The sequence below is a fragment of the Oratosquilla oratoria genome, chromosome 18 (genome assembly GCF_046742065.1).
Source record: "Oratosquilla oratoria isolate Oo_2021 chromosome 18, ASM4674206v1, whole genome shotgun sequence".
In the NCBI taxonomy this organism is placed as follows: Eukaryota; Metazoa; Arthropoda; class Malacostraca; order Stomatopoda; family Squillidae; genus Oratosquilla; species Oratosquilla oratoria.
Window position 1 is genome coordinate 40,136,092 of NC_134794.1, and position 12,085 is coordinate 40,148,176.

The following is a 12,085-nucleotide window of genomic DNA, read 5'->3' on the forward strand; positions in this document are numbered from 1 at the left end:
GGAAGAGTGGGAGGTCGAGGGAGAGATGGAGGAGGAGGAAAGAATGAAAAGATGGAGGAGGAGGATGATATGGGGGAGATGGAGGAGAAGGAAGAAGAGGGGGAAGGAGAGTGGAAAGAGGAAGAACAGGGGGTATAAGAGAGCAGTTGCTGGTTGTAATATCTGAGCACACGCGCGCACACACACACACACACACACAGATCCTAACCATGGTCAAATTACTTAACATTTCCCCGTCTTTCCGCCGATTTAATTTTTTTTTTCAAAACATGTTAATAACTTATCGCGCTTAAAATATCCAAAGCTCAACCTAGTATATATATATATATATATATATATATATATATATATACACACACACACACACACACATATATATATATATAAACTATCAGACAGTATTAAGAGAAAAAAGAGAGAAACGAGAGAGTAGAGAGAAGAGAGACAGAAAGAGAAGAGAAACACACACACACACACACACAGATCTATAGATTAAGCGAAAAGAGAATGTGGCTATCGTCGCGTGATTTTATTACTACTGAGAGACGGACCCCAGCTTGAACGGCGATGTGATCTATGGCGACCCTCACCATCTTCAGGAGAGGGCAATAAAATGACCTGACGCCTATTGAATCAAATCTGTTCAATTACGGTATCGAAAGTGTTCGAGTTTAAACTGCAGTTAAAAACAAATTTAAGAGGATTAAATAAATACAAGATGGTGATAATGATGATAATGATAATGATTATGATGATAATAATAATAATAAATCAAATACACAATGAATGAATCGAGTACTTCCACGGCTTTGAGCGAAAAAACACCAACACTGATCGAAATATTACGTAATCCCAGCGACCAGTACGCCCGTCTCATCGCTATCCGTCTTGTTCCAATATTCATCGGACAAAACCCGTTCTCACAGTGGCGCATTGTACTGCTGACGGCCTCCTGGGCTCTACATGAAATACTCTGGTTTTGCGTCGATTTGCATCACACTTGAGCGCTGTCTACCCAAATCAAAGGCTCCCAGCATTTACGTTCCTTTGCACCCCTTGAGTAAGCATTCTAATATTCACATGCATTTCTAAATATAGAGGAAAAAATAACAAATTGAAAAATATCAAAATAATACGAAATATGCAGTAGTTTTACTTGCTACCCTACAGTTGTCGGCAACGATCCTTGTGTGCTGGGCTCATTCCGGGGACCGAGTGATGGCCCCTCGGGTTGCACAACTCCAAGGAAGTGTGTTGATGGGCATGCGACGACGAATGCTCACAAGACATGTGTTCACACCCTCAACTGAAAAGATAAATGCTCACAATTTAATATATCGCAGGTTTTGTTTACGTTTACAAGTTAATTGTTCTGTAAACATAAATGCTCACAAGTATACTTTTATTTCAGTTGTGAGCATTTGTCTTTTCTTCCATTAAGGATGTGGGCACATATCTTGTGAGCATTTGTCCTTTTTCCATTAAGGGTGTGAGCATATGTCATGTGAGCATTTGTCTTGTGAGCATTTCGAAGAAGGGTTGTGGGGAGATGAATCTAAAGGACGTCCACCTTTCAAAAACACATGATTGGTCTTAACAAGGATTAAGTTAATCTCGTTTAGGCATGTTTTAAGCGTTGATATATCTAATCCCACGCTTAACTTGATTGGTTTAACTTAAGATTAAGTTAATCTCTGAGATGCTTAAGCCTAACGAGGTTAGAGATACTTAACCCCCGGTACTAATTTTCAACACGCTCAACAACCTGATTAGTTGAATTTAGGATCGAGATTAAGTTAATCTCTGTTTGGAATGTTTAAGCCTAATGTGGTTTGAAATGTATAATCCCCTATACTTACCATCAATACGTTTAACCATTCCTGCAATTATGAAATCATGTATGTAATTAAACATAATAAAGGTGGCTGCAAGATACCATAAGGCCTACACTAGGCAGTCCCATGTGTATTATTACCTTTCATCCTCATCCATAAAGTTATCTAACCTTTTCTTAAACTTAGTAAACCAATTACTAATTCCTTCAAAACTGAACCCTGGGGAACTCCACTCGTAACACTCCCCCCATTTGGATTTTACACCGTTCATAGTGACCCGATGTTTACTGTCATTGATCCAAGCTCTGATCTATTCAAACACTTTTCCTCCTAAGCCATGGGTTTTGATTTTATCTAGTAGTCGTTGGTGGGGCTCACCTTGTTCAATGCTTTGTTAGAGTCAATTTTATGGGAATGGGTCTATTAACAAACACGCACATGCAAATACATATACACAATTAGAGACAGGGCCCCACCAGCATAGTTCCCTTCCTGTATTACTACAATAAGGTAGGCACACACACACATAATTCCCTCGCTCATGTGAGATAGTAACGGCTTCCAGTATTGTGATATCGACATAAATAACCATTGTTTATATCTCTGTGTAAGCATGTGCATGCGTGCGAGAGAATAATCTTTACTAGTACTCAGAAATTGCGACAAATAATCTTGAACTTTAGCAAATCACGGTTAACTAACACCCCTAACTACCACAGAACAGTTCCTAATCTGATATATCAATTGGTTAACCAGTTGCCGGGTCAATGAGTCAGAATCTTACGTCCGCCAGGGCAGTTGCTCGGCCACAACGACTCTCGCGGGGCATTTGGTGCCCAACATATCGTACCGCGACATAATTCAACGCCATGCCAGGTGCACAGCTAGGAACACATGTTACCGGAGGAGGAGGAGGAGGGGACGAGAGAGAGGAAGAGATGGAAGAGGAGGAGGAGGCGAGTGGCCGAGGTCCCAACAGAATGTTATAAAAGACAATACCACCCTCCTCTCTCACAGCCCGGATAGCTCAGTCGGTAGAGCATCAGGCTTTTAACCTGAGGGTCCAGGGTTCGAGTCCCTGTTCGGGCGGTCCCTTTAATGAAGAAATTCGTAGTGCGACACGTTGACAACACGTAATTCAGATAACTAATTACTTCAACTTGGCCTAAATATCTCCAAGAGCATTAGTAACAAGCAATAGAAGCTTGATTACATTGTAAAACTATTACTTGTGAATCTAACAATTTTCACCAAATTACTAAAGAACACCAAATTCTATGCAAAAATTTGTGTATCATAATTGTCTGAACAATGTTCGTAAATATGAAAAAAATGAAAGGTTCTCTCTGTCTGGAATGCATATTTTACAATCTATGAATAACTCGGCTATGATCTACGGATATGGTATTAGAAATTGACGAAGGCGATGAGAAGGAAATGCACATTGGGAAGATGAAAGCTGATAACAATGAAAGACAGGAAGACAGAAAGTTGGGCAAACAAAAACAAAACCAAATTAAGTAAAATATAATGAGAAACGATAAGGGGAAATTGAACTGAGCCGAGCAAATAACAGGAAAGGAAGGTAGATGGAAGAGAGAGAGAGAGAGAGAGAGAGAGAGAATGCAGGAGACCAGACAAGTGAAGAGACGCGAGAGGCAGAGAGAGAAAGAGAGATGGCTGAATACTTAACGAGGCTAGTTTAGCTCACACGTGGTAATTAGCTTAGCCCTAGCCTGCACACCCCCTTACGCTCCATTCTTCATTTAAGGTACGTCCACCTCAATGCGATTAATTATCGTTCAACGATGATCGTCGAACGATTGTCAAGAGCAACCGTTCTTTGTTTTGAGCGACCCCAGCAGCAGTCACTCGCTCAAAGCAAAAGAGATCCGTTATTCAAAAACAAAGATTCAGTGCTCTAGACAATCGTCTGACGATCATCGTAAAGCGATAACAGCACCAAGGAAAACGTACTCTTCTTTTCGCTCTATCTGTCGCCAGGCGATTTTATTCACGTGGGTGAAAAAGTAGAGCCATTTTTTTTTATCTTCACAGTAAATTACTCGATATTGCGTGTTTGTTAACAACAATGATAATAGTAATAATAATAACTATAATAATAATAATAATAGTATTTCGCGCGCCATTATTATTGTTCTAATAATTATTATAATTTTTTAATCAACCGACATCTCTCCTTTTTTAGTCTACTACCACCATACCACCCCCACCGTCATCATCATACCACCACTACCATTACCATACCACCATACCAGTCCCGCTACCACCAGCACCACCGCTCTGGTGCGAGATGATTAGAATTTCAAAGTTGGAATGAGGAGTCGGCAAGGCAGCCCGGAGAGGCAACAACAAACTCCAAACTGGGCGAAACTCCATTTGCGAAAGAGAGTACAAAGAGCAGATTATCGCTGCTGCTGCTGCTGCTGCTAGAAGACTGATGGGCTTTCCATGGATGAGGCGGTACGTCATTAAAAAAAAAAAAAAAAAAAAAAAAAAAAAAAAAAAAAAAAAAAAAAAAAAAAAAAAAAATAATAATAATAATAATAATAATATAATACATACATATAAATAATAAAGAAAATAAATAAAACAATATGAATAAATAAATATAAAATAAATAAAACAATATGAATAAATAAATAGAAAATAAAGAAAAATACTGAAGGGAAAGAAAAGAAAGAAAAAATTGTCGTTCAATACCTGTCGCTTCTGGTGTGCGTGCAGGTACCAAGGGCGAAAGAGAGGAAGAGAGAGAGAGAGAGAGAGGAGCAGAAATGGTGAAAAAGAGACTTATCTCCAAGCGATAACATATTTGATTAACTCTTTTTTCCAGCCCGTATCACTCCAAGCTTTTTATTCATAAACCTAACATTTTCAATGGCCTCTACAAGCCCGGATAGCTCAGTCGGTAGAGCATTAGGCTTTTAACCTAAGGGTCCAGGGTTCGAGTCCCTGTCCGGGCGGTCCCTTTAAAAAATAGATATATGAAATGAAATATAAATATATAGAGTCTGAATACCCAGAGGCCTTTTCCCCCTTATAAGGGGGGTAGCCAGTCAAGGCATTCATCCATTTTTTTCCTTTTTTCTTGGCTCCTTGTGGATGTAGAGGAAACCATAACCAAAATAAAATAAATAATTTAACAGATGGTGGTGGTGGTGATGAGTAGTGGTGATGGGTGATGGTGGATGGTGATGAGTGATGGTGGACGGTGATGAGTATTGGTGGTGAGTGATGGTGGTTGTGGGCGGTGATGAGTAGTAGTGATGGTGGTAGTGATGAGTAGTGGTGGTGGAAGTGGTGATGAGTAGTGGGGATGAGTGATGATGGGTAGTGATGAGTAGTGGTGGTAAGTAGTGATGGTGGATGGTGATGAGTGATGGTGTGTGGTGATGAGTAGTGGTTGTGGAAGTAGTGATGAGTGATGGTGGGTAGTGATGAGTAGTGGTGGTGAGTGATGGAAGTAGTGGTGGTGGAAGTGGTGATGAGTAGTGGGGATGAGTGATGATGGGTGGTGATGAGTAGTGGTGGTAAGTGGTGATGAGTAGTGGGGATGAGTGATGGTGGGTGGTGATGAGTAGTGGTTGTGGAAGTAGTGATGAGTGGTGATGAGTGATGGTGGGTAGTGATGAGTAGTGGTGGTGAGTGATGGAAGTAGTGGTGGTGGAAGTGGTGATGAGTAGTGGTGGTGATGGTGGTGAAAGTGTTGGTGATGGAAGTAGTGGTGGTGATGGTGGTGGTGATGGAGGAGGGGTGATGGGGAGAAGGACGGAGTGGGGGGTGGGGGTGGGGGGTAGATGGGCGGGTGAGGGTTTAGGGGTTTAGGCAGAAAATTATGTAAAAAAAAAAATCGGAATAAAATTGTCTGGCGATCATACTGAAAGTACAGAAAATAAAATCTTAAAAAAATAAATAATAAATAATAATAATTATAAATAAAATAAATGGCTCATGCTGAAAGTACCGAAAAACAAATTCTTAAAAATAAATACACAAATAAAATAAAATAAACAATTCTAAATGGGACACGCTAGTTTCAATACGACTTATTTGACATCAAAATCAGGCAAAATATGCAAACATGTTACATGAAACCCTTCTAAGATTTTTACATAACTACCTCTTATTCTGACTGTCGTCTGTCGATTTTATTCAAGAGGTCCAAAATCCCCTCAACCCGAATTCTTATACTTGGCGCTCAGCGATTTCATTGATCTAAGGGAGTGGCAGGGAACCATAGCACAACCTACCGAGGTCGTCCCATGAGTGGCGACAGCAGTCTTGTTTCGAGGTCACACTTGTGGATCGATGAGGCGAAGCAAAGTGGAGATTCCACCCCATCCTCCCCTCCACCTTCTTCCATGTCGCCAAATTTAATGACTGCAGACTTTGTCGAGAAATTTAATCACTCCAGAATTTGTCGCCAAATTTAATGACTTTGGAATTTGTCGCAAGATATAATGACTCCGGAATTTGTCGCCAAATACAATGACTACGGAATTTGTCGCCAAATACAATGACTGTATTTTGTCGCCAAATACAATGACTGTATTTTGTCGTCAAATACAATGACTACGGAATTTGTCGCCAAATACAATGACTCCGGATTCTGTCGCCAAATACAATGACTCTGGATTGTGTCGCTAAATACAATGACTCTGGAATTGGTCGCCAAATACAATGGTTCCGGAATTTGTCGCCAAATAATGACTCTAGAATTCGTCGCCAATATAATGACTCCGGATTTTTTAGCCAAATATGACTGAAATTTGTTGCCAAATATAATGACTCCTGAATTCGTCGCCAAATATAATGACTCCGGAATTTATCGCCGATTATAATGACTCCAGGACTGCATTGTCGCCAAAACGGTGACTCCAGGAACACAATGTCGCTAAAACCTTGACTCCAGAACCGTTTTGGCAAAATCCACGACTAAACAGATGACTTGACTTTTTATTTAAGATAAGTACATGCAATACGTACCTATGTGCACACACATATGTATATACAAATGCGCGGGCCATAAGCCCCGATGTTTTCTGCGGTGGAGTACATAAGAACATAAGAATGAAGGAAACTGCAAGAGACCATAAGGCCTACACTAGGCAGTTCCATTTCCATCACCACCTGCCATCAGCCCCATCCATAAAATTGTCTAACCGTTTCTTAAAACAACTGGTAGTTTCCGCGCTCACTACTACATGGTTACCAAGTCTGTTCTACTCGTTGACCACCCTATTAGCAAACCAACTCTTGCCTATTTCCTTCTTAAATCTAAATTTGTCCAGCTTAAACCCATTACTGCGAGGTCATCCCATGTATCATTTCTTCTGTACTGATTCTGGTGAATTGATGTCCATTCTATAGGACAGAGTAGTCGCCTTATCGAGGAGGCTGGGTGTCTCTGTGTGGTCAACAACTCTTTTGGTGCGTCGAGCCCCCGCCTGACTAAGTGAGCGGCCAGGGTTTCTTCATCCTGGGTCTTCGACGGGATGTTGTCTTAGTTGAGCTGTGGACCAGGTAGTGTGTCCCTGGAGGCCGCAATGTTCGCATTCCTGGCCACTGAACTCGGCCCATAGCTGTTGCAGCGTGTCGTAGCCACGCTGATGTCTATGCAACCAGACCTAGTCGGCTCTGGATAGCTGGCGATTGCAGTGTGGCTGGTAGTTCGTGGAGGCAGCGTACATAAGAACATAAGAATGAAGGAGACTCCGAGAGACCATAAGGCCTACACTAGGCAGTTCCATGTCTATTATCACCTGTCATCCTCATCCATAAAGCTGTCTAACCCTTTCTTAAAACAACCGGTAGTGTCAGTGCTCACTACATGGTTTCTAAGTCTATTCCATTCATTAACCACCCTATTAGTAAACCAATTTTTGCTTTTTTCCTTCTTAAATCTAAATTTGTCAAATTTAAATCCATTACTACGAGTCCCTGTTATTTTAATATGATAACGCTGCGTCACCCTTGTTAAAGCTTTTGATACACTTGAACACCTCTATTAGATCACCCCGCACTCTGCGTCTTTCCAGAGGGTGTAAGTTAAGGCAGAGGTTCTCAAAGTGGGGGTCCCGACCCCCAGAGGGGTCGCGAAATAATTTTGAGGGGTCGCAATCGAGATCGTGCAACCTCTCCTCCTCTTCCTCCCACTACCCATCCTAACGCGTCTGTAACCCGCGGCAGCAAGAAATGTCCGTTAAGGCGGAGCCAGCACCCAATGTTGCCACATCTCCTTCTTACTGTTCTTTCACTTGTATGCGACCCCAAGAATTCCTCCACTGCCGGTGTGGTGCAGGAAACGGCAACCTCGCTCATATGCCAAGTTTATGACTGGGAGAAACGAAAACTTCGGAAATACACCAATTTTGTATAGAAACACAAAGAGAGAAAGACAGAGGTACGGTGATAATGGCAACACTGGGGATTTCATAAACCACGCCCTAAAGGCTATTTTTCGATGCTTTAAGCATAGTACTTGTCAGTAGTGGTCGATGTGCCCGATGTTCGATAATACATCATAAAACCACGTTATGTATACATGCTTTCTTTGCTGTATTAAGTACGCCTCACTAATAATCTTGTAATATTGATAATAGTTACCGCTTCACTTCCTCACTTCAGAAAGTTTGGTTTTAGAATTATTCGTGTAGTTACAGGTGGCATATGCACTCAGTAAAGGCGTGTATTTTGTGAGAAGGCCGTTAGTATAGTTTCGAAAGGTTCGTGTCACTCTACTCTCGTGACATCGTTACTCTTTAGCCTGCGCCATGGAACGGTGGTTAATTCGTAGATCTACAAGCAAGGAATGTCCCCTGTGGGGCTATAAGGAGAAGGATGCCTAGTCCCAATCCCCGTCCCTTTCTTCTCGCCTCTTACGATCCAAGTGGGAATACTTGGTGTCAGTATTCTTTTCCCCCACCACAGAAAATGAATACTCAGAGAAATGGTACAGGACAGCAACAAGGGGTTGGGAGAGAGCATAACGGAGGGACAGTCGTAGTGGCAGGATCGGAGGAGGGATTGAGGAAGTTGGTGACAGAGTTTGGGAGAGTATGTGATAAAAGAAAGCTGAAGATAAATGTGGGTAAAAGTAAGGTGATGAGATGTACAAGGGGTGAAAGTGGCAGCAGACTGGAAGTGAGCATTAAGGGAGAGCGACTGGAGGAAGTGGACATTTTTAGATACTTGGGTGCAAATGTGGCAGGAAAAGGTGGAGTGAAGGTGGAGGTAGAATGTAGATTGAGAGAAGCGAGTAAATGCCTTGGTGGATTAAAGAGTGTAATGAGGAATAGACATTTGGGAATGGATGCTAGGAGGAGACTGAAGGAGTGATTGTGCCAACAGCACTGTATGGGGCAGAAACATAAAACGTAAGAGAGGAAGAGAGAAGGAGTTTAAATGTGTTTGAGATGAGGTGTCTGAGAAGTATGATGGGGGTTACTAGCTAGATAGAGTGAGAAATGAGGAGGTGAGGAGGAGAACAGGGGTGGAAAGGGAGTTGGGAGATAGGATTGATGAAAGAGTATTAGGATGGTTTGGACACATGGAAAGAAAGAGTGAAGAAAGACTAGTAAAAGAGGTATGGAAGGCAGATGTGGAGGGAGTGAACATGAAGGGACGTCCTAGGATGAGGTGGATGGATGGGGTGAAGGGGGCTTTGGGGGAAGAGGGGAATGTCTGTTGAGGAAGGACGGGAGAGGACAGAAGACAGGGGTGAATGGAGAATGGTTGTATATGGATGATGTTGTGATGCATGAAGTGGAATGGGCGGGGGGGATGGGAGGTGAGGTAGTATGTGTGAGCAGAATTTGACGCAGCCCAAAGGGATTTCTCCCCGTCTTCTCCTTTTATGCATGGGGGGACGGAGAGGGGGGGTCGCCGATTTAATGAAGCGGCCTTGCTGTGGATGTGCTGTGTCTTGCGACACTGCTTCTGACCCAGGGCAGTGGACAAGGTGCAGGGATGACCCGTTATCCAGGAGGTGCTAAGATAAGAGGGAGGGTGGAGGGGTGTGGAGTGTATTCAGGGATGGAATGGGTGGGAATGATTTTATGCCTTTTCCTTTTTGGCTACCTCCCTTGTAAGGGGGAAAAAGCCTTGGTATATGTACAGGTATGTATGTATGTATGTACAACAATTACACATCAACAGATATCACTGAAGCATCTGATGATGTTAATTCCGAGCAACCAAGCACGTCAAGTGGCAATAAAGGCCATGACGGTCATAACGCAAAAACATACTAATGTGATCGACCATCTAAGCGCCGAAAATATCAGGAAGAACTCATACAGTATGGATTTACTTGCTGTACAGTTAATGATATTCATCATCCTCAGTGTGTTCTGTGTTTTGAGGTTCTTGCACACGAAAGCCTGAAACCAGCAAAAATGAAAAGACACTTGCAAACCAAACATCCAGATCATGCTCAAAAGACAAAAGACTTTTTCCAACGAGAGGAAAAAGATCTACAAGGACAAAAGCAGGTGATAACACAGAGAACTACAACTCCTGCCAAAGCTCAAACGGCATCATATGCGGTTGCATACCTAATTGCACAGAGGAAAGAGGCTCACACAATTGGTGAAGACTTCATAAAGCCTGCTGCAGTGGCAATGTGTCGAGCTATGCACGGAGAAAAAGTGGCCGGTGACCTTGATACCATCTCTCTGTCAAACGACACCGTAAGGCGGCGTATTCATGACATTGCAGATTATATTCGGTGTCAACTGATTGAAAGAGTGAAGAATGTGAGGTATGTTTTGCAGACTGATGAGTCGACTGACATCTCAAATTCTGCTCAGTTACTCGTTTTCATAAGACAGAGTTTTGATGGAAGACTTCATGAAGACATGCTGTTTTGCTCTACTCTGGAAGAAACATGCACAGGGGATGCTATTTTTACAGAGTTAGACAGCAAGCTACGTGAGATGGGATTGCCGTGGGACCGGTGTTTCGGTGTATGCACAGACGGGGCTGGGGCAATGCTAGGTAAAAGGAAAGGATTAAGAAGAAAAATCATGCAGGTGGCTCCTAATGTGAATTTCCCTCATTGTATTATTCATCGGGGAGCTCTTGCCAGTAAGGCTCTTGTTCCAGAGCTAAACAGTGTTCTTGAAACTGCAATTAAAATAGTCAATTTCATAAAGTCACAGCCATTGAACGCCAGATTGTTTGCCATACTTTGTAAGGACATGGGTTCGGACTATGAGGCTTTATTGCTCGACACAGAGGCCAGTTGGCTCTCCCGAGGCAAAGTTCTCACACGCCTGTATCAGGTGAGGGATGAAGAAGTTCGCCTCTATCTTCTTGAATGTGGGTCCACACTCAGTGTTCATTTGTGTGACTCCATATGGCTAGCAAACCTTGCATATCTTGCAAGCATATATGAAAAATTGAATGAGCTGAACTTGTCATTACAAGGCCCAAACACAAACATTTTGGCAATGTCCGACAAAGTAAATGCATTCAGAAGGAAGCTAGAACGATGGGTTGTGAGATCTGAAGAGGCGAAATGTTTCCCTTGCTGGAAGAATTCGTTGAAGAGAATGAATTACACGCATGTTTGGATAACATGAGAGGAGCCATCGCCACTCACCTTTGAAGCCTCTTTGACCACTTCAAGGAAGAGACAACTCTGTAACAACATGACTGGATTCGACAACCGTTCACTGCTACCGGGAGTCACTTACCATCAGATCTGGAGGATGCCCTGCTTGAACTTTCGAGTGATGGAACCTTACGGATGAAGTTTGAGTCGACAACACTGGACAAGTTTTGGATATCAGTGGCAGAAGAATATCCAGGATTATCCAAGACCGCAATGAATGTACTGACGCCTTTCGGATCGACCTACCTTTGTGAAGTTACATTTTCCGCACTAACATACATAAAAAACAAGTACCGATCACGACTCCGTGTCGAGGATGATCTCCGTGTTGCGGTTTCCAGCATCGCCCCAAGGCTGGAGACGCTGTGCTCCAAGAAGCAAGCCCATACTTCCCATTAATAATGGTAAGTTGTTCAGCCTTTAAAGACGGTGAGAGAGAGAGAGAGAGAGAGAGAGAGAGAGAGAGAGAGAGAGAGAGAGAGAGAGAGAGATCCATACAAGCTTACATACGTACATGCATATATACATACATACGTGTGCACGCACATAGGCTACATGCATACATGCATACATAGATATGCAAGCAGATACACGGAGACAGGGAAATGCG

At 42.6% G+C, this 12,085-nt stretch overlaps 1 protein-coding gene and 2 non-coding genes across 4 annotated transcripts in view; 2 read left to right on the forward strand and 1 right to left on the reverse strand.

Moving 5' to 3' along the window:
- Positions 1 to 12,085, reverse strand: part of LOC143034919 (ionotropic receptor 21a-like) — a 185,098-nt gene that overhangs the window by 56,215 nt on the left and 116,798 nt on the right. Inside the window, exon 2 of one of the 2 annotated variants that reach the window (XM_076201267.1) lies at positions 1,157 to 1,306. The exons of the other annotated variant lie outside the window; for it this stretch is intronic. The gene's annotated coding sequence lies outside the window, so the exon portion shown is untranslated. The remainder of the gene's footprint in view (positions 1 to 1,156; positions 1,307 to 12,085) is intronic. 2 annotated transcript variants of the gene reach the window in all.
- On the forward strand, positions 2,852 to 2,924 carry TRNAK-UUU (transfer RNA lysine (anticodon UUU)). Its single transcript has one exon. It is a non-coding gene; the product is annotated as a tRNA-Lys (tRNA).
- On the forward strand, positions 4,750 to 4,822 carry TRNAK-UUU (transfer RNA lysine (anticodon UUU)). Its single transcript has one exon. It is a non-coding gene; the product is annotated as a tRNA-Lys (tRNA).